Raw genomic sequence first — 27,170 nt, forward strand, 5'->3', positions numbered from 1 at the left:
GTGTTCTCATTCTCATTAATGTCAAGTAATCATGATTTCCTCTTTGAACCTTTGTTTGATTGAAATGTTTAATTTCCAGGCATTAAAATTATATTTCTCTTTTTATTTTTAATTTACTTTTACTGTTGTCTTGATTGAATATTTACCATAGGCATTTGCAAATTGCTTTACCTATATATCATGGTCTAAGAAGATAGTTGATACAATTTCTATCCTCTTGATTGCATGGAGGTATGTTTTTGGTCTTATGTGATCTAGGTTTTATTTTTATTAAAATCAATATGTCTTTACTAAATCTGATTGATTTATCAATAAATAGTGCAGGGGCCGGTGAGGTGGAGCTAGAGGTAAGGTGTCTTGCAAGCGCTAGCCAAGGAAGGACTGTGGTTCGATCCCTCCAGTGTTCCATATGGTCCCTCCAAGCCAGGGGCAATTTCTGAGTGCTTAGCCAAGAGTAACTCCTGAGCATCAAATGGGTGTGGCCGAAAAAGAAACAAAAAAAAAATAGGGCAATGTTGACGACTCCAACTGCTATTTTTTTTGGGGGGGGTTTTTTGGGCCACACCCTGTGACACTCAGGGGTTACTCCTGGCTATGCGCTCAGAAGTTGCTCTTGGCTTCTTGGGGGACCATATGGGACGCCGGGGGATCGAACCGCGGTCCGTCCTAGGCTAGCGCAGGCAAGGCAGGCACCTTACCTCCAGCGCCACCGCCCGGCCCCTGCTATTTTGTTGTTAATAATGTTTTTCTTCAAGTCTTTTAACACTTATTTTTAGTATTTTGCTGGCCTCTAATCACTGCAGATATTATTAAAATATGATTGATTTCTCATTTTATATCCTTTAATTAAGAAATGAAAATCTTCATCTCATAACTTGCTAAGACTTAGCCTATGTCATTTTATATTTGTATGAACACCACAATGATAGGTTTCTTAATTGCTCTTAGTATGGTACACTGATTTGTTGTATAGACTTTGATATTTTAGCTTCAGGTGTTTGACATTATTAAATAATACATATTTTTATAGAATGAAGTATAGATTATATATCTGAATCAGATGTTTCTCTAAGCACAAAAACTGTAAAAAGCTAAATTACTCATTATAAATGTTTCCACAGTTTGCTATATTAAACTCTAAGAATATGAATCAGAATTTAAAAGTTAGCAAATATTGTTTAATAGTGGAAAAATGCCATTAATAAGCCATTATGTGCAGAACTATGTAAGGCTATACTATTTTACCTCCCATAGAATCTAGCTTTTATTATACCATGGACCTGTATCTCATTTGGAGCATCATAGGATGTAAAAAAAAATTGGCAACAAAAAAATTTGTCGAATATACAATGACCAAAAATTAATTCTTCATCATACATATGATGAATACAGTTGTCTGAAAAGCTCAACTATGTCTAAAGAATTTAAACTATGATAAAAATCCATCATCAATAGAAAAAAAAGCTTATCTAGAATACACTTAACTCCTGTTCCCTGGAACACTTCCAAGCTGCAGAGCAGTAGTGGTCTGCATGTTGTGAATGGCTATCAAGGTCTTCTATAATCTTTAAATGGCTATTCATGATTTAGTATGAATCACTAATACTTTCTAAGCCTCTGTTCTACATTTTTAAAATAAAGAATAGTAGCATATTATTCCTTTGGTTTATAAGTACTAAATGACCTAATATGTAGTAAATAAAAAATTCTTGTAAATCAGAATTATATAAAGTTTTTGTAGGTTTTTTGTCTTATTTATATATATCACCTTTTTATTTTCATACATCTTTATGCTATATAACACCTTTTTAGATAAAAAGGTCTTGGACTTGAAATTTTCTAACCATACTTTCAATGAAATAAGTGAAATCAAGTTGCACCTGGAATATATGCTATTAGAGAAAAATATGTCTATGATAATATTTGTATTAAATTTTTATTTCAGTAAGCAGTTATAAGTATTATTTTGTCTTAATAGATATTGCAGTACTCTCTAATTTTAGACATTGCTTTTAATTTACTTATATTGATAGACACACATTATACTTGAGCATTTACTTAGGAGTCAGAAAGCTTTATCTCTACATTTCTAGATAAAAGGTATATCCTATCTTGTGGATCACATTCATACTTTGTTATACCTTTTTATACTAATAAAATGTCCCTTGTGTTGTGAACATATTCATGGAATTTAGTAGATATGACTGTTGTCATAAAAACATTTTATATATTCACAAGCCTACACAATTTAGTGTATATAATTTGCTGATAATATTTTAGTTTGATATATTTATTTAGAACATAGTAAATGTAACTCATAAAATAATTAATAGACATAGGAAACCATGAGTCTAGTTTTCACAGAACAATAGCATAAAGGTACATAGAAATAAATGTAAACCAAAATCATTCTTGAAAATGCTAATGGAGAAATCGTTATCAACATCTTTTGAAATAAGTAATGTGTCATTTGCATGTGGGGGAAGTTTTGTTGAGTATTATGTGACTGTTAATATCTGTTATAAAAGATTAAAATGTAATACATATCTTACTGTATCCATTAGTCTATAAGATACCATGAAATATATTAAGACAGTCCAATATGTATTTTATTCATACAATTTAAAATGAAATATACATAATTTTGAAAACAGGTAGTCAATATTTGAAGTCATTAAATAATCAATTTATCTTGTTTCCAATTTATTGACATGAGTGATACAATTTTAAAATAATATTCACTTCAAAGTGAACCTGTTCACCATGAATTTTTTTTGCAAAAATATACTTATGTATGATGAAAATATATATTATATCAGTATGCCTAAGAATTTTATCACAAATTATTGAATATAAGATCAAGTTCTCCTTTGAAATTCAGTATATCTGTTGGGTTTCCAATCTTCTCTTATTGAGAAATGAAAGACTCATACAACACAATGTCATAAAGCACAATATGACCCAAAATAAATTGCCAGGAAATACTTGTCTTTTTTGTGTGTGTGTGGTTTTTGGGTCACACCCGGCAGTGCTCAGGGGTTATTCCTGGCTCCGTGCTCAGAAATTGCTCCTGGCAGGCACGGGGGACCATATGGGACGCTGGGATTCGAACCGATGACCTTCTGCATGAAAGGCAAACGCCTTACCTCCATGCTATCTCTCCGGCCCCGGAAATACTTGTCTTAAAGTAAATCCAGTAAGCAGTTACAAAGTGAAAACTTAGGAGATCCTGATGACAAAAAATGGCATCGATGTGCATAACACTATTCTACAGCCATACACATACAAATATGTGCATACACATACAATCTTTTTATTCAACAATATATCCCAAATAGGACAGAATAGGTGTAACACTGTTCCCTAAGCTTTGGAAAAACATTGGTCAAATGTTATTATAGGTCATTAATTATTAAAGGTCCAGTAATAATTAATGACCTAGAATTAATAATAGTTAATACTTAATTAAAAGCTTTTGATCGTTTTCTAAATATACATTAAAATATATGAACTAACTTTTATGAAAATTGTAGCTTCAGGAAATCTAATGTAAATTGAGTTTAAAAATAGTCCATAGATCATGTTTTTCTCTTTAATCCTGTTTATAATGAATATTAGTTGTCTAGTTATTAGAATTAAAAACTATATAAATTTGGCCCGGAGCTGTAAGTGCAGCAATAGGAAGTTTTCCCTCACACGCGGCTGACCCACGACGAACCTGGGTTCGATCTCCCGTGTCCCATATGATAGTGCCCCTGAGCCAGGAGTGATTTCTGAGCACATAGCAAGGAGTAACCCCTGAGTGTCACCGGGTGTGGCCCAAAAAGCAAGCAAACAAACAAAAAACAAAGTATGTAAATATATACACATCATATATCTCAATTGATACCTATAACCCCAGTTCTGTGTCTTATCATCTTATAGTCCTCTGAGTCCACCAGGGGTTATGTCCTGAGCACACTCAGTTATGACCTTAGCAAGCCCCTTCACCCCAAACATGACTCCACAGTAAAATAAGAATTTTAATACATGGATGATATTTAATAAGCACTAAGAATTTCTAATTTTTTAGGTGGAAGCACAACTGGCAGTGCTCAGGCTGATTCATTTGTCCAGGCTCAGGGATCACCCATTTTGGTGCTGTGCGACTGTAGGAGATGCCACATCAGTTGTATATAAAGCAAGCACTATAGATGCAGCACTAATGCTCTGGCCCCTGAGAAATTGTGATTTTTTTTAAATAATTACAAGTTGCTAGCCTAATGCTAAAATTCTTAGATATATAATTTGTATATAAAAGATAGTTAACTTCTTTTGATCTATTAGATATACAAGTGAAAGCTTTGCATAAGTATATTGAAAGAATTTTCTACTAACATACTACGCCATCTGGGAAATGGATTCATCATATTTGAATGTATCAGTAGAATAAACCAGCTAACATTTTAGTTACTTTGGTGGTCACACCAAGAAACTACTTATATTGGAGCTTATTTATTTATGTGGCAGTTGAAACTATTTCGTCTCTAAGAGTTGGATGTATAGAATATTGAACTCATTTTAGACCAATCAGATATATGCTCGACTTTAAATATATTTCCCTTACTAGGAACAAAGCTGAGTGAAACAATGTTATAGTTTTAGGTAAATAAAGAGCTTATTATTGATTGTGATGATTGATGCTAAATTTATCAAAGGACACTTCTCATGTTTAACAAGTAACTGTAGCCTTTCAAATGACATCCTACTCTAATATTTATTATATATTATTTAGGATAAATGAGACAAAATATAAACATATTTCTATATTTGCAACTATTGAAAATATTCCTTTGAATATGTCTACATGTTAATACTGAAACTACTTATAGAAATGTAATTAATTATATATGGAATTATCCATGTAAAATAAGCTCATAAAATAAACTGCATGGTTATTATTGAGAGATTAAATAGATAATGTATATAAAAGTATATACCAGTTATGGGAGAGTATTTTTTGATTTTAGAAAAAAATGTATTTCAGCAGAATAATTTTTTACTAGTTACATAATATGATTTTAAAACTTAATTTTTATTTATTTTTATTAAATAATTCCTTTATTTAAACACCATGATTACAAACATAATTATAATTGGAATTCAGTCATAACAAGAACACCACCCCTTCACCTGTGCAATTTTCCTATCACCAATGCTTCCGTATCTTCCCTCTCCCAATCCCCAACTGTATTCAAGACAGGCTTTCTACATCCCTCACTCACTGACATTGTTATGATAGTTCTCAGCATAGTTATTTCTCAAACTGCATTCACCACTCTTTGTGGTGAGATTCATATCTTGAGCCGGTCCTTTTAGCCCTCAACTCTGGGAATTATTAAATGTCTTTAATTTTTTTAAATCCATAGATGAGTGAGACTATTCTCTGTCTCTCCATTTCCCTCTGACTAATTTCACTCAGCATAATAGATTCTATGTACATCCATGTACTGGAAAATAAATATTTTAAAGTAAAGTACAAACTGACCAAAAAATAAAACCAACATTTTTATTTTCTCAAAAATGTTTGTAATGTTTTTTAGAAATTAAAATATGTCAGATACAAAATAAAAAGTTAGAAAAAGTCAGTCTTAAAAACTTTATACACACACACATATATATAAACATTATGTCATATTTATTTCTCTCCCAGGTGGAAAAGTTTATCTTTCTTGTGACTCAAAGATAGCATTAAGAATGAATGCATTTTATGACTCAAATTTTAAATTCACATAAAAGCAATACCTACAAGTATTATTACTAGATTCTCTAATTATGCTAACATTTTTTTTTACACATCTACTGAGGATGTAAGGAAATTTTATTCTCAATCACTGATCCTTTAGAGTATAGTTTCTTCATTATATCAATACAGCTAGGGCCTCCTCTAAAACCTGGGCAAAAAATTCTTAGGTAGGTAAGGGACTAGGAAGAAATCTAGTAAAATTAAAAGACTAATATTATAATAATGGATCATCTGGAAGGCCATGAGAACTCTCCAAAATATTCCTTCACAGAACACCCAGAGGAAATTAAGTGCTCATCTTGCTTTGTAGGTAGAAATGGGTGATTCAATATTTTATAACTGAATGTACTAGTAGAAAATGACTGCTTAGCATTGCAACAATTATTATGAGATAAGCACTTGGCACTACTGGAGAAACAAACAAGCATTTTGCTGTGAAGGGAAATAAGCAATATCCTGGAATCTTCATCTAAAGTGTACCACTTAATGGAAAAGTATATAAACTTGATATTTCAATATAATATTTATGTAAATATAAATTTTAGACAAAAAAGTAGACTTCCTTTAAAATATAAATTTTCCCGAGATAAAGTGAAATACATTTAAATTATAATTGATAATTATTTTATTAATACTAGGGTGAATATATTTTAGAATTGACAAGAAATTATCAAATTATGACATATAGTCATCATCCTTGTATATTTTTACTTATTCAAGTAGTACTTTATTAAGTAAAACCTAGGGTCCTGAGTCAGCCACGTGCAAGGCAAGTGCTTTACCACTGCGCTTCTGCTCCAGCCCCCCAAAATGAACATTTTTATAACCATGGTGCTTAAATTAACAAATTATTTTTAAAAATAAATAAATAACATAGATTTTAGTTTCCACATTACATAAAATTTAAAGAATATATAATATTGAACCATGTTTACATTAAATAGTAAGAAGGCAATTTCACTAATACAATATTAAAATGTTGTTTTTAAATAGTGGTTCCCAAATGTGATTATTTTATATAGGGTAAGCAAAACCAAGGTTTAGAAAAGTACAGTGTATAAGATGGTAAAAAATGAATTTGATTCAAATGCTGAGGTTCCATAATTTAAATAAATAGACTGTCTTACATTTGTATAATATATATTAAAAAGTCATAAAATTGCACCCCAATATTGCACCTCAATATTCCTAAAATCCTACTCATATGAATCTTTTTTTTTCACTTTTTTTTATTTAAACAACTTTACTACATACATGATTGTGTTTGGGTTTCAGTCATGTAAAGAACACCACCCATCACTTAAAGAGAAGTTGAGCATGTGCTTTGCAAGAAGAAGACCTAGGTTTGATTTTTCCACCCCCCGAAGTGTTGGTCTAATGGTTTACTATGTGTATATATATATATATATATATATAGTTATATAGTGTATATATATATAGTTACTTCCTCTCTACACAATGAATGGGTCCATTCATATGATCCCATCATATGTAACAATCTAGGAGTAACTCTACAGTATTTCCCGATATAGCTTAAAAACAAAAATAATTAAAATTAAAAAGTTGTAATAGATTGCTTTGTTATTTAATATTTATAATGAATATTTTTAGAATCCAGGTTATTTTAGAAATAATTAATATTTTATTCACCCATATTTAATGAATGAGTTTAGTAATGTTCAATAGGCATCTTTACTTTCACCAGTCAAATAGAAATTATAAATATTTTCTGAGATGTATTCAGAAAAATGATATTTTTCCCTTTATATTTTTCTGTGGTGATGATTGTATTCAAAATTATAATTCATATAAATTACTTACTATTGTGATCATCTCTAATGACATTGTAAACAACACAAGGATTTGATATATTCTTTGCTGTATTACTTACTAATTAATTTTTTTTTTTTTTTTTTTTGTAGTTTTTGGGTCACACCCGGCAGTGCTCAGGGGTTACTCCTGGCTTCATGCTCAGAAATTGCCCCTGGCAGGCACGGGGGACCATATGGGATGCTGGGATTCGAACTGATGACCTCGTGCATGAAAGGCAAATGCCTTACCTCCATGCTATCTCTCCAGCCCCTACTTACTAATTAATTTATCCAATATCAATGTTGATTAATTTTAATGTGTTAAACACCTAAGTTTGTAATTTGATAGCAGTGTGACTATTTAAAACTAGAATCACTTTTTCTGACTTCTGATTATCCATGGTTTATTTTTCCGTACTATATTCCTAGAAAGATAAAGAGATCATGTTTTTTTTTTAAAGAAATAGCTACAGCCAATGAAATAGAAGAAAATAATATTCAGGAAAGTGTCTCAATCTCTATTTCACAGACATATAACTAAACATTAGATAAACGAATCTAAATGTCTTTAATGATTTTCAAACTTTGAAGAAAAATAAATGCATAATTTCTTAAAGTACTAGAGTGTGAACTAAACGGTGGATAAAACAAAACAAAAAAACAGGAAAGTCTTATACCTCAAGGGCAGAAAAATCATCCTTTTGACAATGTTAGTACTGACCTTCTACTTCAGAAATAAAATGCAATCTGAATGATGTTGAGGAAATATTTCAGATTAAAAATGATTGATGAAATAACCCATTATTTTGATCTCTTTTCACATGAGAGGGTATGCCAACACATGCAGAGAATGAAGGACAACAAATATAATACTGGAAAAGAACTTTTCAATTGTATTTTATGATTTCAAGGATAGTTTAAAAACGATCCTTGTGACTAAAATGGGGCAGTTTTTCTTAATTAAATAATTTTAAAATTAATAAATGTTTTCACATTGTAAAATTTATATCTTTTTATATCTTTTTAAATTTATATCTTTTTAAATATATATATTTTATATATAAAATTTTATATCTTTTTTGGACTAGAGAAATAGTTCAAAGAATTGGAACAAATGCTTTTCATGCTGGATGACCAGGTTCCATTCCCAGCATGTATGACCTACTCCTCCTCATGTCTCTCACCAAAATTAGCTGTTAAGTACTGCTGATTGTGTACTAATCCCTGCCTGCCTACTCTCATAATACTATTTTGATTAGGCTTCATCTTATTAGATCTTTATGTTATCTATCTTTAAATATAATTGTTTCAGAAATACCTAAATATTCGTGAGTTATGAGTAATCCAAATGTTAAACTATGTGTGTGAGGGCCAGTGTGATAGCACAAAAGGTAAAGTTTTTAATCCTTGCATAGGACTGATTCAGGTCTATTCTTGTCATTGCATTTAATTTCCTAAGAACCAATAAGAGTTTTTCCTGAACACAAATCTTGGATTAACAACCAAGCACAATTGGATATGGCCCATATAAAAAGGAATACAAGCAAAATAAAACAAAAAAAATAAAGTTTATGCATATGAATCAGAATATATCATCTACTAACTAGTTGATACAAATTACAAAAATTTTTAGAAAGCAGATTTATAATACTAAAATTTATTAAATGATAAAATAATTAAATATTTTACATGTTAGGGACTGTAATATATTTTAATTATTATAATTGCTTCTTGTAGAATATAAAATTTTGTACAAGTTATAGGCATCAAAGTCTATCTGAAGTAGTAATGTTTGTGTATTTACAAAAACATGCAGTCAAGTAGAAAAAATTAAACATGTTTATATATATTCAACATTTTAGGGTTGTTTTATAAAACTTCTTTCAAATCTAAAAATCAGTTAACATATTTTTCAATATTAATTTTAGTAACAAGTATATACCTATATTTTGTTGTTGTTGTTTTGGTTTTGGGGCCACGCCCAGTGGAGCTAAGGGTTTATTCCTCACTCTGCCATCAGAAATCATTCCTGGCAGGCTTGGAGGACATTATGGAATGCCAGGGATTACACCTGGGTCAATTCCAGGTGGGCCATATGCAAAGAAAATACCCTATTGTTGTGCTATCACTCTGGCTCCAAACATGTATGTATATGTTAAGATGGCAAGAAAATGAACTTATAGGAAATATATTAATTAATAGAAATTTGGTCTTAGTCATTACTATTATATAATAATATTATAATCATGCTTGGCTGAGGATTTTATTGTTGTTGTTTTTGGATTCTGGACCACTCCCAGAAATGGTCAGGGTTTACTCTTGGCTCTGAACCAGAATGATTCCTGGCAATAATTTAAATACTATAAGGCAGGGGTCTCAAACTCGTGTGCCGTTTGTGGCCCTTCATACAACATTTTGTGGCCCTGCCCTAGAGGAATCTTTTTTTGTTTTGTTTTGTTTTTGTTGTTTGGGTCACATCCCCCAAAGTTCAAGGCTTACTACTAACTTTGCACTCAAGGATCACCCCGACTTTGCCTCCTGCGGTCCACAGGTAAATTGAGTTTGAGACCCCTGCTATGAGGGGTCTCCTGTCCTGTCTCCGGAACCTCCTGGGAGTGGGCCAAAAAGGGCCCAGAAAATTTGCTCTCCCAGAGGCTCATTCATGGGCTGGAATGCCAAGGAACTGCTCCCAAATGAAAACCGGCTATAAGCAGTACTTCACAGAAGGCAGGTCCCCTGTTTGTGACGTCAGGCTGGAAAAATCTACACCTTCCCAGTGGAGCCCAACTGTGAGAAACTGTGAGTGCTGCCTGTGTGTGTTTGTCTCCTGTCCTGTCTCCTGAACCTTTTGGGAGTGGGACGAAAAGGGTCCAGAAAATTCACTCTCCCAGAGTCTCATTCATGGGCCGAAACACCAAGGAAATGCTTCCAAACGTGAAAACCAGCTATAAACAGTACTTTGCAGAAGGCAGGTCCTCTGTGACGTCAGGCTAGGAAAATCTATGCCTGCCCAGTGGGTCCCGACTGTGAGAAACTGTGAGTGCTGCCTGTGTGTGTTTGTCTCCTGTCCTGTCTCTTAAACCTCTTGGGAGTGGGCTGAAAAGGAACCAGAAAATTAGCTCTCTCAGAGGCTCCAGAAGAGCTACGCAGCCATGCGCTCTTTCTAATGAAAGAATGCCACTGCAACAAGAAGGAAAAAATCACACTAAGAACTGTGCTGGATCACTGAAGCCCAGCATTTCTCCCTGGACTGTCTTCTCTGCTGCGTGCTTGGGCCTAAGATTTGATCCTGTGTGAGGCTTCATCCATGAAGGGTTTCCCTTCCATAGAGGCAAGTCGACCCACCCAGAAAGGGCAGAGCCAGAGGAGCATGGCTGTGCACATCCTTTAGGCAATGAATATCACCACAACACATAGAAAAACCCACAATACAAGTGTGACAATGGGGAAACAACACAGGCCAGCATCAGACATAGAAAATAAAGATGACAATTCTGATGACCTGAAAATGGCCAACCAATTAATCAACCTCTCAGATAAGGAGTTTAGAAAAGAAATATGGAAGATGCTCAAAGAAATAAAAAAAAAAACCCATGGATCGAATTAAACAGAACACTAATAAGAACCAAGAAAATATGAAGACAGAAATCACAAAAAACCAAACTGAAAAAACAGGTCAAATAACAGGCCTGAAAAACTCAGTAAACAAATTGAATGACAAAATGGATAAGCTCTCCAACAGGGTAATAGAAACTGAGAATAAATTGGGAGTGATTGGGAAAAAACTTAAAGCAAATGAACAGACAATGGAAAAATTAGTCAAAGAATGTGAACAGAAGAAAATAGAAGTCTATGATAAGCTCAACAGAAACAACGTAAGAATCATTGGAGTCCCAGAGACCCAGGTAGAAACCTTCCAGGAAGAATCAACTGTCAAGAACATCATTAAAAAGAAACTACCAGGGCTAAAGAATATATGCGATCAAATCCTTCATGTCCGAAGAGTACCAACCAAAAGAGACACCAGAAAAAATACCCCAAGTCACATCCTAATCACAATGACGAATCCCACAAATAGAGAGAGAATTCTGAAAGCAGCAAGATCAAAAGGGAAATTACATTCAAGGGAACATCCTTGAGATTTACAGCAGACCTGTCACCAGAAACACTCAAAGCCAGAAAGCAGTGGTGGGACATAGTGACAAAACTCAATGAAATAAATGCTTTGCCTAGAATACTGTACCCAGCAAAACTCACTTTCAGGTTTGATGGAAGAATACATGGTTTCACAGACAAAAAACAGCTCAGAAAATTTATAGACTCAAAACCAGTCCTAAGAGAAAAACTGAAAGACCTAATTTAAGACAAGACTGACCAAAAGACACACCAAATTTTGATATAAAGATGGCATTAAATCCAAGGACAATTCTTTCTCTCAGTGTCAATGGACTAAAAGTACTAGTTAAGAGACACAGAGAGGATAAATGGATCAAAAAACTCAATCCAACCTTCTGCTGCCTACAAGAAACTTACCTGAATAGTCAGAACAAACATAGACTCAAAATAAAAGGCTGGAGGAAAATTATCCAAGCAAACAGCACCCATAAAAAGCTAGAGTGTCCATACTAATATCAGATGATGCAAACCTTATACTAAGGAAAGTTGTAAGGAACAAAGATGTATATTTTATATTAATAAGGGGTATGTACAGCAGGAAGAAATCACTCTCCTAAACATATATGCACCGAATGAGGGGCCAACAAAATATTTAATACAATTGTTGACAAATATGAAAAATAATGTCAAAAACAATACAATAATTGTGGGGGGTGTCAAGATGGCTTTGTCAATATTGGATAGGTCAATCAGACTGAAACCCAACAAGACCTGAGAGAAATGGAAGAAAGGGCCTAGTATATATATAGAACACTCCACCCACAGAAACCTGGATACACATTACATTTTTCTCCAATGTGTATGGGACATTCTCCAGGACAGACTACATGCTGGCACATAAAACATACCTCCATAATATCAAGAGGATAGAAATTTTGCAGGCTACCTTTGCTGAGCACAAAGCTCTGAAATTGTAAGTGAATTCCAAAGGGACACTGAAGAAAAACTTTAACACCTGGAAGTTAAATAGCCTCATAGTAAATAACCAGGGGTCTAAGATGAAATCGAAACTTTCCTGGAAACCAATGATAATAAAGACACAAACTATCAGAACTTATGGGACACAGCAAAAGCAGTACTGAGAGAAAAATTTATAGCTTTGCAAGCACACATCAAGAAGGAAGAAGGGCTAACCTGAATAGCTTAATGATGCAGCTCATAGAATTAGAAAATGCTCAACAGAAGGACCCAAAAATAGGGAGACAGAAGGAAATAACAAAGCTGAGAGCAGAACTCAATGAAGGGGAACCCCCCCAAATCCGAAAGATCAAAGAAAGCAGAAGTTGGTTCTTCGAAAAAATAAACAAGATTGATAGACTGCTGGCAAAACTAACAAAGAAAGACAGAGAGAGAAACTTGATAACTCATATTAGAATGAAAAAGGAGAGATCACTACTGATATGGCAGAGATTCAAAGGGTAATCAGAAAGTACTTTGAGAAACTCTATGCCACTAAAAATGAGAACCTGGAAGAAATGGATAAATTCTTGGAATCATATAATCTTCAACAGTTGAATGAAGAGGATGTAGAATATCTAAAACCCCCATCACTATTGATGAAATTAAAATGGTAATCAAATGTCTGCCCCAAAACAAAAGCCCAGGCCCAGATGAATTCACTAATTAATTCTTTCAAATTTTCCAAGAGGAACTACTACCAATCCTGGCAAAACTCTTTCATGAAATCAAAAAATGGGAACACTTCCAAATAGCTTTTATGAAGCCAACATCACCTTGATACCTAAACCAGACAGAGATCCTACGAAAAAAGAAAATTACAGACCAATATCACTGATGAATGCAGATGCACAGATCCTCAACAAAATTCTGGTAAATAGGATTCAATGTCTCATTAAGAATATCATCCACTAAGATGAAGTAGGTTACATCCCAGGAATGCAAGGATGGTTTAACATCCATAAATCTATCAAGATAATACACAACATCAACAACAAGAAAAATAAAAACACATGATCATATCAATAGATGCAGAGAAAGCATCTGATAAGGTCCAACACCCATTCTTGATCAAAACTCTCAGCAAGATGGGAAAGAAAGGAACCTTTCTCAATACAGTTAAAGCCATATACCACAAGCCAGTGGCAAATATCATCCTCAATGGAGAAAATCTAAAAGCCTTCCCTCTAAATTCTGGCACAAAACAAGGCTGTCCTCTCTCACCACTCCTATTCAACATAGCACTGGAAGTACTCGCTATAGCGATTAAGCAAGAAAAAGATATCAAGGGCATCCAGATAGGAAAGGAAGAAGTAAAGCTCTTGCTGATTGCAGATGAGATGATACTCTACTTAAAAAACCTAAATACTCTACCAAAAAGCTTCTAGAAACAATAGACTCATATAGCAAGGTGGCAGGCTACAAAATTAACACAAAAATCAATGACCTTTCTATACATCAATAGTAATAAGGAAGAAATGGACATTAAACAAACAACCCCACTCACAGTAGTAACACACAAACTCAAATATCTTGGAATCAACATGACTCAAAATGTAAAGGACCTATACAAAGAAAACTATAAAACTCTGCTCCAAGAAATAAGAGAGGACATGCAGAAATGGAAATACATACCCTGCTCATAGATTGGCAGGATTAACATAATCAAAATAGAAATACTCCCCAAAGCATTGTACAGATTCAATGTGATCCCTCTAAAGATACCCGTGACATTCTTCAAAGTAGATCAGGCACTTTTGAAATTCATTTGGAACAATAAACACCCTAGAATAACTAAAGCAATCATTGGGAAAAAGAATATGGGTGGAATTACTTTCCCCAACTTTAAACTTTACTACAAAGTATTTTTTATCAAAACAACTGGGTATTGGAATAAAGACAGGACCTCAGATCAATGGAATAGGCTTGAATACTCAGAGAATGTTCCCCAGACACACAATAACCTAATTTTTATAAAAAAAGCAAGAAATCCTAAATGGAGCAAAGAAAGTTTCTTCAACAAGTGGTGTTGGCACAATTGGCTAGCCACTTGCACAAAATTGAACTTAGACCCCCAGTTAACATCATGTATGAAGGTAAAATTCAAATGGATTAAAGACCTCGATATCAGACCTGAAACCATAAGATATATAGAACAACACATAGGCAAATCACTCCAGGGCATTAAGACTTCAGGCATCTTCAAGGAGAAAACTGCACTCTCCAAGTAAGTAAAAGCAGAGATTAACAGATGAAAATATATTATGCTGAGCAGCTTCTGCACTTCAAAGGAAATAGCCCAGGTTACAAGAGCCACCCACTGAGTGGGAGAAACTATTCACCTAATACCCATCAGAGAAGGGTCTAATCTCCAAAATATACAAGGCACTGACAGAACTTTACAAGAAAAAAACATCTAATCCCATCAAAAACTGTGGAGAAGAAATGGACAGACACTTTGACAAAGAAGAAATACAAATGGCCAAAAGACACATGAAAAAATGCTCCACATCACTAATCATCAGGGAGATGCAAATCAAAACAACTATGAGATACCACCTCACACCACAGAGATTGGCACACATAAAGTATGAGAACAAACAGTGTTGACAGGGATGTGGAGAGAAAGGAACTCTTATCCACTGCTGGTGGTAATGCCGTCTAGTTCAACCTTTATGGAAAGCGATATGGAGATTCCTCCAAAAAACTGGAAACAGCTCCCATATGATCCAGCTATACCACTCCTAGGAATATACCCTAGGAACACAAAAATACAATACAAAAACTCCTTTCTTACACCTATATTCATTGCAGCACTATTTATCATAGCAAGACTCTGGAAACAGCCAATATACCCTTCAACAGATGAATGACTAAAGAAACTGTGGTACATATACACAGTGCAACATTATGCAGCTGTCAGGAGAGATGAAGTCATAAAATTTTCCTATATATGGATGTACATGGAATCTATTATGCTGAGTGAAATAAGTCACAGAGAGAGAGAGAAAGACACAGAATGGTCTCACTCATCTATGGGTTTTAAGAAAACTGAAAGACATTCTTGCAATAATAACTTTAAGACACAAAAGAGAAAAGAGCTGGAAGTTACAGCTCACCTCATGAAGCTCACCACAAACAGGGAAGAGTTTAGTTAGAGAAATAACTACGTTTTGAGCTATACTAATAATAAGACTGTATGAGGAAAATAGAAAGCCTGTCTAGATTACAGGTGGGTGTTGGGTGGATTTGAGGGGGATTTGGGACATTGGTGATGGGAATGTTGCACTGGTTATGGGTGGTGTTCTTTACATGACTGAAACCCAAACACAGTCATGTATGTAATCAAGGAGTTTAAATAAAATATATAAAAATACTATAAGATATACCAGGATCAAATCTGGGTCTACCACATCCATTTCAGGCACCGAGTCTTCTGTTTTATCTTTTGTAAAAGATAGAGTTTGCCTTATATAAAATAATAGTCCTGTTTTAATTAACATAAGATATTATGGTAAAAATTTATGGTAACATTTATTATGGTAAAAATTTATGACCATAAAAGTTAACAAGTGGTGCCAGAGCTGTTTGCCTTGCATGTGGTCAACCCAGGATAGATCTGCATTTAATCACCAAGCCTGCCAGGAGAAGTTTCTGAGCTCATATCCTCACACTGTCAGGTGTGGCCGAAAAGCCAAAAAATAATAGCATATATTAATCTGGAGTTTAGAATTTATAAGCTGCATTAAGGAAATTATGAGTCTGAATAATAATATTTCAGTTTCACTTAATGATAATTTAAATTATTTTTGAAAACTTGTAAGACTGCAATGTCCCAAAAGCAGAAGTAAAACACTCTCATCCAAAAGCCTCAAGCCAGCTCAGATGAAAGGCCGGTGAGTACAGCCCCACCCCACCTCAACCCTATCCTCACGGACCATAGTTAGGTGTGCAGGGATCCACGCTTCCACCTCTAAATCTCCCAGCCACCATCACATAAGCTCCAAGCCCACACAGAAATATATATCCCTCAAACCAGAAAAACAGTCCATCAAACACTTGTATAACACTTCTTTCCTACTTGGGCAACCTCGCTTAACTAGATTAAATAATCCTCCAAAAAAGATATACATCTGAGCATCTCTTATAAAATTAAATAGACCACTTAAAAAAATCCTGAAACTCTGGCATTCGAACCTATACAATGCAAAAATCAATGGGAAAACTAAGAAAGATATCAGTAGCTGGGGATATGCAGAAAAATCCTAGCATATTTCTGAGTCCTCCAAATCACACAAACCTTATAGATGAGGACCTAAAAGCAGCATATAATGTCTTAGCAATGGAATTCAAGGAATCACTAACCAAAAAATTAAGAAATATGTAGATAAAAAATTCAACCAATTCAAAGAAGAATTCTATTAGAAGATGAGAGAATTTATATACAAATGGAACTATGGGAAATAAAAAACATGCTATCAAGCCATAACAAAAGAATTACACACATAGAGAATCACATGTATCAACCTGAAGACAAAATACAACAGAAACAAGTCAATAAAGAAATGAGAGACAAAACACTGGAAGAAATTGTAAGATACTTAAAACAAAGACAACAGAAATAGCACAACTAATGAGAGTACCAGAAGGGGAAGAACAAGTAGTGAGAAAAATAATAGCAGAGAATTGTGCAATTATCTGGAAAGAGACGGCTGTACAACTCCAAGAGGCACAAAAACTACCAAACAAAATAGACCATAGCAGATCATCACCAAGACATATTTTAGGGCCGGAGAGATAGCATGGAGGTAAGGCGTTTGCCTCTCATGCAAAAGGTCATCGGTTCGAATCCCGGCGTCCCATATGGTCCCCCGTGCTCGCCAGGAGCGACTTCTGAGCATGGAGCCAGGAGTAACTCCTGAGCACTGCCGGGTGAGACCCAAAAACCAAAAAAAAAAAAAAAAAGACATATTTTAATCCAGGGCGCAAAAAGCAAAGAGAGAGATGAATTCTTCAAGCAATGAGAGGAAAACAAAGCTCAACTACAAAGAAAGGAACATAAGACTCAAACCATTTGAAACAATTCAGGCAAAAATACAGGGGTTTGATCCCTAGCATCCCATATGATCCCCAAGCCAGTAGCGATTTTTTAGTGCATAGCCAGGAGTAAGCCCTGAGCATCACAGGGTGTGACCAAAAATAAACCAAAAAAATCAAGCAAAAACAAAATTAACCAAGAATACAGTGGAACAACATATTTAAACTGCTAAATAAAAAAAAAACTTCCAATCTAAAGTCAACTATCAAGAAAAACTCATTTACATGGGAGCGAGGGTTAAAAATATTCTCAAACCAAAAAAGAACTCACATTATTTGCACTAACTAATCTGAGACTAAACAAACTACTCAGAGATCAATTACACAAACCAAATTTCCAGTTGTAACAACAACAACCATATACAATATAACTGCACAACCAACCATCCTGTCAATAATTTTCTTAAATTTCAATGGACTAGACTTTCCCTTAAAAAGGCACAGAGTAGAGGGGTGGATTAGGAAATAAAACCCAGATATCTGCTGCCTTCAGAAAACACACTTAAAAGCTCAGAATAGACATAGGCTGAAAGTAAATGGATGGAAATTAATTATACATGCCACTGAAAAACTACAGCAAAAATCTAGGAGAACCCTACTCATATCAAACCAAATTGCATTGAACCTCAAAAAAGTACTCAGAGACAAAGATGGACACTACTTATTGATCAGGGGAACATTAGACCAAGAAGTAATAACTCTGATCAACATTTATGCACCAAATGTAAAACCAGCAAAATATGTAAGTCTTTTGCTCGCAAACCTTTAGAAACATATGGATAGAAATGTGATAGTAGTGGGAGATTTCAACACAATACTATCGACACTAGACAGATACCTAGGCAGAAAACTAGCAAAGAACTTAAAAGCCCTAAATGAGAACATAGAAGAACTAGGACTAATGGGCTTATACAGGGCCCTACATCCTCAGAAAACGAAATACACATTTTTCTCAAGTGCAGATAGGACTATTTCTAGGATAAACCACATCTTAGGACAGAAATCTAAATTTTGAAATATCACACATATAAGAATTATACCAACCACCCTATCAGACCACAATGTAACAGAGATCAAGATTGACTTGGAGAAAATCTAACACCTGGAGACCAAACCACTTGCTGTTCAACAATAACTGGATTAGAGAGGAAAACAAGGAAGATATAAAAGTTTCCTTGGTATGAATGACAATGAGGAAACAAACTGCCAAAATCTATAGAACACAGCAAAAGCAGTAATTAAGGGAAAACTCATAGCAATATGGGCCGTTAGGAAAGAGGAAATGACAAAATCAAGAGGGGAACATTTTAAGAATATGGAAATTCGGGACCAGAGAGATAGCATGGAGGTTAGGCGTTTGCCTTGCATGCAGAAGGACGGTGGATCAAATCCTGGCATCCCATATGGTCTCCGATCCTGCTGGGGATGATTTCTGGGCATAGAGCTAGAAGTAACCCTGAATGCTGCTGAGTGTGACCCAAACTACCCCCCATATTCCATAAGAATATGGAAATTTCAGGCCAAAGAGATAGCACAACAGTAGTGAATTTGTCTTTGCAAGTGGCCAACCCTGATGGACTCTGTTTTGATTCCCTCCATTCCACATGGCCATATGACCCCTGAACCTGTCAGGAACAATTTCTGAGCACAGAGCCCAGAGTAAACCCTGAGCACCTCCTGGTGTGACCCAGAAACCAAATAAAGAAAAAAAATCTGTAAATCCAACAGCAAAGGAACCTAAATGCAGGTAGAAGAAAAAAAGCAATAAAAACCAGAGCAAAAATAAACAACATATATACAAAGAAAACAATACAAAGAATCAATAAGACCAGGAATTGGTATCTCAAAAGAATAAACAGACAAACTGCTTGCAAGATTCATAATGAAAAAAAAAATGGGGAAACATCCAAATAGGATCACAAATGAAAGAGGAAAAATTGCAACAGAACCTCAAGAAATCCAAGATATCATAAGGGCTTAGTATGTACAACTGTACTCAGTTAAGTTAGAGAACCCAGAAGAGATGGACAGATTCTTGGAAAAACGTAATCTCCGTAGTCTTAATAAGGAGGAAATAGAAGGCTTAAACAGGTCAATCACATCTAAAGAAGTTGAAACAGTAATTAAGAAACTCCCCAAGGGGGCCGGAGAGATAGCATGGAGGTAAGGCGTTTGCCTCTCATGCAGGAGGTCATCGGTTCGAATCCCGGCGTCCCATATATGGTCCTCCCGTGCCTGCCAGGAGCAATTTCTGAGCCTGGAGCCAGGAATAACCCCTGAGCACTGCCGGGTGTGACCCAAAAACCACAAAAAAAAAAAAAAAAAAAAGAAACTCCCCAAGAATAAGGTCCAGGACCATATGATTTTACAGGTAAATTCTATCAAACATTCAGAGAAAAATTACAACCATTATCCTCAAACTCTTTCAAAATAACAAAAAGACAGGAATTCTCCCTAATTACTTTTAAGAAGCTAATCTCCTGCTCATTCTCAAAGCTGACAAAGATACCACCAAGAAAGAAGACTACAGACCAATCTCATTAATGAACATAGATGCAAAAATCCTTAACAATATTTAGCAAACCAAATTCAACAACACATCAAAAAGATTATACATCATGGCCAATTGGGTTTTATCCTAGGATTGCAAGGATGGTTCAGCATACTCAAATCAATCAGCATCATACACCACATCAACAAAAAGAAACATAAAAACTGCATGATCATATCAAGCAATGCAAAGAAGGCATTTGACAAAATCCAACACCCATTCATGATGAAAACACTCATCAAAATAGGGTTGGAAGGAACCTTCCTCAAGATAGTTACAGCTAACTATAAAAAGTCCACAGCCAACATTATCCTTAATGGTGTAAAACTAAAAGCATTTTTAGTAAAATCGTGCACTATGTAAGGATGTCCACTGCCTCCACTCTTATTCAACAGTTTTAGAAATCTCAATAAAAAGATTTAAAAAAAATAAATAAAAATAAATATATCTGTAGTAAAAATAGAAGGAACATTATTTTCAAAGGGTTTCTTTCAAAAGAGTTTAATTTTTAATTGCTAAATATTTAATATGTAGTCCTCTGTTGACTAATTCAGTTCTGCAGTATTTAGAATTGGAAATTGATTTGGCAATTGTTTAAAATAGGATCAAATAGTTACAAGTAGTAGATGTGAAGTAAAACATCCAAAGAAGATTATTCTTAAATGATAAAATTAAAATATTTATTTGATTTTATTTGTATTATAAATTTATAACCCAAATTATTTGAACTTTATTCAAAATAAATGTGGTTTGGAATTATCAATCATATGTCAACTATGTTACTAAAACAATGAGTTTATTTTTAGAAAAATTGATTTGTTTGACTTTCTAAGGATGATTAGAAAGCTTTGTCATCCATTATTAAGACATTTATTATTAATCTCTACTTCTTTCATAAAAGAAGATACTTGTCTCTCATTTTTTTAGATAAATAGGAATAGATTCAGTCATTCAAAGTCAGCAGCATTGTTAAAGAACAGCTTTCCAAAACGTTGGTCATCAGGAACCATCACTGAAAACAGTTTGGAAGACCATTATTTAAAATATCATTAATAATAGGGCTTTATGCATATAATATTCTAGCACCATGCCCTCCACTACAGCATGTTTCCCTTTACCATTGTCTTAATAAGTTCATAGTGGAAAGAGTTTAGTTCTGTTATACAGTCCTCATTTTCTGCTACCTTAGGTCATGCACTGTCATTCCATATGTTCCTTCATATTGCATATATGAGAGAGATTATTTTGTATCTGTCTCTTTTCTTTCCGACTGACTTCTTTAAGCATAAAACTCTGTAGATAGGAAAGTTCACCATATTCTGCCCACTGGAAATGATTAATATAAAAGATCACTCAAATGAATTTCATGTTCTTAATATTATGCTTTAGGTAACATGATTGCAATAGTATTAATGCTCATGGTTTTGATGTACAAAGTTACTTCACCTTCATCGTCAATGAAGTGCAAAGACCCTCTCACAATGTCCCTATAAAACCTATTATACACTACTTAATCTACTCCACTTTTCCCCTTCTTGTTATTCTGAGTATTGAAGTCTAAGATCAAGGATTTGTTATAGTTTTAAACCATGTATCCCTTTGCTTGTGTTTACATATAACACAGATTAATGAAATTATTCAGTGTTTGTCTTATTACCACTAACTTACTTTACTTAATAACTACAGTTATATCTTTTTACAGCAAACATGATGATTTTGCCTTTATATATATATATATATATATATATATATATATATATATATATATATATGAGCAGTTGATATGTGTATATGCCACATTTTTGTTATCCATTTGTGATTAGACATTCGGGTTTTTCTTTTTCTGGTTATTAGAATTGCATTGAAATAGGTATGCATATATCTCTTCAATTTAATGTTTTTAAGTTTTGGGGGGTAAATGTTATGAAATGGAATCACGTAGACAATATGGGAGCTCTAATTGTACATTTTTTTTAGAAATCTCCATTAAGACTTCTTTTTAAATGTTGCTCCGATATTTATCTTCACATTTTCATACTGGCTCAGCAGTATGAATATTTTTTACCATATTGTACAAACACTGTTTGTTTTCATGATTTTATTTTTGATATATGCTATTTTCACTGATGTTAGATTATCTCAATGTTTAGAATAACAGTTCTTTGATAATGATAATAACCAAACCTCCTGATACTGAAATAAAGAGATTGCTTAAAAGTCATGAGAGCCAAAGATAAGTACTCAGACAACGAAGTTAGATAAATTACAAAACTCATAAAGGTAATGAGAAAACTGGATAACCACAGATGAATAAAACTTAAAAAGACACTTGTTTGAAGAAGATATACAGATGGTAGTAGTCATATGAAAAATGTCATTGTTACTAATGATCTTGTTTTAAAAGCTATATTGTAGTGTATTATTTGTTTGATCATACATAACCTTAGACATGTAATAAGATAATATATATGGCCTACATTTAATTCCTAACAATAGAGTCAAACTTTTTGACAAAAGTAACACATCATCTATTATGTACTAATATGTGACTTTACAATGTAGTAACATTAATATGTTATGATAGAACTTAAAATTACCTTCTGCCTAAGGTCCTCATTTACATAAAAACTGGTGTGTGTCACATAAAACAAATATAAAACCTAAAGGTTGTAGTGAAATATAAGTATATAATTTATTACCCATTTATATTAGTGAATGGTAAATTAATGAACTTATATATAGCATGTAAGTGAAAATAGCTGTAGGTAGATATATTAATTATAAACAAAACAACCCTCAGTTTATGAAGATATTTTGAGCAATATTCTGACAAAAATACTGTCAAGTACTTGTTTAATCAAGTGATTTAGAAAAAAGAATTGTCTACTTTTCAAACTATGTTCTATAGAAACTATAAACATATATATTAAAGACTTTTTTTAAAGCTTACAGGACTATAAGTTAACTGGATTTTATATTTCATATTTTTCTTCTCATGTATCATAATAATAATAATAATTATTATTATTTTGCTTTTTGTGTCACACTGGGGAGCACTCAGGGGTTACTCCTGGCTCTATGCTCAAAATCACTTCTGGCAGTCTCAGGGGACCATATGGGATGCCGGGATTCGAACCACCATCCTTCAGCATGCAAGGCAAATGCCTTTATCTCCATGCTATCTCTCCATCCCAAACATTTTTTTGTTTTGGTTTGGTTTCTTGGCTTTTGGGCCACACCCAGTGATGCTCAGGGGTCATTTATCATGATTATTTTATATAACAATATTATTATTTTAGTTAGTTTTAATGTAAAATCTTAGTTTTAATGTAAAGTTTCTCTCATGTAAAACCATTATGTAAGAATAAGAAAAGTTAATCATCATAAATTAAATAGGACTTTTTTTTTCCAATTCTTAAAACCAGTTCAAGATGAGGCACTAAAAACCAATTTCACAATTTCTCTTTCTGAAACAATCACTTATGTCTTAAAAGTATCCATCAAAGAGTTCACAATAAAAATCAAATCAGAGAAATAATGTAACAACATTCAGTATATCTTTGGAACTGGGTTAGAGCAAATTATCTGGAGAAATTCTCATTTCACTTAGCATTTCTGACATTACTAACTCCTGTTGTATAGAGATACACCATATGATTAATCATGCTTGATTTGTATGAAACAAGAAGCTTCATATCTTGACTTCTCAATAGAAATTTCTATAAGAAATGAAAATAATGGCTTTCATGGCAAAAGATTGTTGTGATGACAGTAAGCTAATTTTTAAGGGCTCAGAATTTTGAAAAAATGTTTCGACAACCAACAGTAAAAAGCTTTCAACCTTATTTAACTCTTACACTAAGTGCCTTTTTTATGTATTTGTAATCATGGTCTTCAAATTCAAGAATATTATCAATACAGATTTTTCCATTATCATATAAATACTTGTCACAACTTTAGAGTGTCCTATACTCTCACTTAGCATGCATTATAATAATAAACTTCAGAGGAGAGTTTTGCAAGCCCTAAATTATAGCACAGTAATTTAAGATAATAGAAAACTATGAACAAATCTCTGTTTGCTAGTTCTAAACAAAAGCATGTATGAAATCTCATAATGTTTTAAAGATTAGTATATTGCTTTCACTCTAATGGATTTACTTCAATATGTTTCTTTTTTGCAGTATTCAGTCGGAGAAACAGTAAACTATAAGGTAAACCTATTCAACATGCCATAGATGGAACATAATAGATACTTTCAAAACTTTTTATTAATATCTGAATATTTGTCAGAAATTTATAATTGTAATATATTTTACTTTAGACTCTGTCAATACATATCAGCTATGGCTTTCGCTATTGATATAATGCCACACCAGAAAAAGTAGATCAACCTTCTGACATTAAAGCAATCATACTTTCTTACTCATTACTCATGATCATTCACAGCATTTCAATACAAAAAGTTAAATAAAACTCGCTGTAATGCCCTGCCTATATGCAAGACTATGTGGACAATAAAACAATATTTTAATCTCCCTCATGTGTGTTATAGAAAGAGACATAAAAAGGAAACAACAAATACATAAAGATAACAGAATCTGAGAACTGCTTTCTAGTAGTGAACATACAACTGAAAAGGGGAATGAAAGGATAGAAGTTGGGTGCACTGGAAAATTTGTGAAGAGAAGCTGACGCTTTAGTGGAGGGTGTGGTGTTGGCATGTTTTATCCATAAAACCCAACATAATAGATTGCGAAGTTGAAAAGAAGATAAAAATAAAAATGCAAAATAAAATATGACATTTGATCAATAATAAGTGTCAATTTTGCATGCATATAATTTTTGGAGGGGATAGAGATTTGACATAACCAGTTATTCTCAGGAATTATTCCTGTTTTCACAAGTAATCACATCAGTTTTGGAGTTATTAAGCACTTCAAGGTATTAGACATAGTTTCTCTTCACAAACAGAAAGTGCCTCACCTCCGTACTCTCTCTCTAGCTCTGAAAATGTATTGACTTAAGACAGTGTTCCAGAGAAAGAAAAAAAATCTATTGACACTTCAGTGTGTGCTTCAAGAAACCAAACTAAATACACACAAAAACAAAAACGGCACTTTGTTAAAGGCATATGATATATCATAAAGGAATTATGATAGAGTGCCTGAAATACGTTAAAATAATTTTTATTTAAGCATATTTGTTACAAAATTATTCATACTTGTGTTTCAGTCATAGAATGTACACCACCCTTCACCAGTGCACTTTCTCCACCACCAATGTCCCTTGTTTCCTTCCCCTTCACCCCCCTCTGCCTATCAGGGGTAGGCATTTTGTTTTTTTCTCTCTCTATCTGTCTTTTCCTTTATGACACTGAGGTTTGCAAAATTTTCTTTATGACACCGTGGTGTGCAATATTGTTAATTAAAGGGTACTATGCTTGTCACTTATCCATTTTCAGCATCCAGTTCTTGTCCAGAGTGATAAGTTCCAACTGTCAATGCCATAATGTACACTTTCTCTATTCTAACCGAACTCACCACTTTTTATGGCAAGCTTCCTATCATGGACTAGTCCTCCTGTTCCTCATCCCTATTTTCTCTAGATATTATTACCATATTGCCATTTATTATTCTTATAAGCCACAAATGATTATTCTGTGTCTACACCTCTCCTTCTAACTCATTTCACTCAGAATAATATTCTGATGTGTTGATGTATGTACAGATGATGCACCATGCATGGCTCAGTGTTTTCATGTAGTCACAAAAAACAGAAGTTGCACACCCGTACATTGTATCCACTCATTGTATGATAAACTGAACTCAAAAAAACTCCCTGCTGAACTAAACTCTGTGATGGATGACACAGTAAAGATAATTTGTGAAATTCACAATTGTGATCAAATTTAGGCTATTTACCACCCTGGGTGAGAGTATGGATGCCCACTACTAGCATCTTCTCCATGAAGAAGTGAAGTGGCTGTTCAGGAGAAGGGTGCTCTCTCGCCTTGTTGGCGAGAGGGAAGAAGTAGTGCAGTTTCTGTGAGAGCAGAACTCTGACTTTGTACAGCCCCAGTTGGATAAGGAATGGGTAGCTAGGCTTGTGTATTGTGTGCAGACATTGTTTATTTTCTCTATGAATTTAATACTTCTCTGCAGGGGAGTTTCACAAGTAGTTTTTACAGTGAAACATAAGATGGATGTGTTCAAAAAAGAATCTGATTCTGGGATAGCTGTGTCTGAAAAGGAGATATTACAATGTTTCCTTCTTGCAAAAAAATTCTGATTGGCACTTACATTATGCAGAAAGTCATAATCAATATGAAAAACAGCATTTAGGGGCATTAGCTTACAACTTTAATCATGAGTACTCTGAACATGAGAATCCATGGGAAAGAAACTCTGAGTTGAGAATCCCTTCATGGTCTTCCATGCCCACTCTTGTGCAAAATAAAATATGTGTTTTAAGATTACTCCAGGCACTGTATTTATAAATCCCACCCAACTTGGTCTGAAGAAGCAGGGTAGCAGGAAAGAATTAATAAACCAAGCTAGCCAGGAAAGGATGATCATGGGGTCCATGGCCTTTTACCTTGCACCCTCTGCATCGAGCCCAAAAAGCTAGAACACCTCTTTCTTTATTAAAACCAATTCCCAATACCAGGAGGCTTCAGGTCAAGAGAGAGAGACAAATGTACATATTCAGTGCATTTTTACATATCAAAGAAGAGGTTTAAGAAAGGATGACATTGGGGGAACACCTTTGTTTAGGGTTGATCCTGGGTATC

The 27,170-nt window shown here is 33.9% G+C and overlaps 1 long non-coding RNA gene across 1 annotated transcript in view; it reads left to right on the plus strand.

The window, feature by feature from the left end:
- Nucleotides 1-689: 689 nt before the first annotated feature.
- The window catches only part of LOC126004110 (uncharacterized), a 216,573-nt gene continuing 190,092 nt past the window's right edge, over nt 690-27,170 (plus strand). Inside the window, exon 1 of the long non-coding RNA XR_007493840.1 lies at nt 690-742. This is a non-coding gene — a long non-coding RNA (uncharacterized LOC126004110). The remainder of the gene's footprint in view (nt 743-27,170) is intronic.

The sequence above is a fragment of the Suncus etruscus genome, chromosome 1 (assembly GCF_024139225.1).
Source record: "Suncus etruscus isolate mSunEtr1 chromosome 1, mSunEtr1.pri.cur, whole genome shotgun sequence".
Taxonomy (NCBI): Eukaryota; Metazoa; Chordata; class Mammalia; order Eulipotyphla; family Soricidae; genus Suncus; species Suncus etruscus.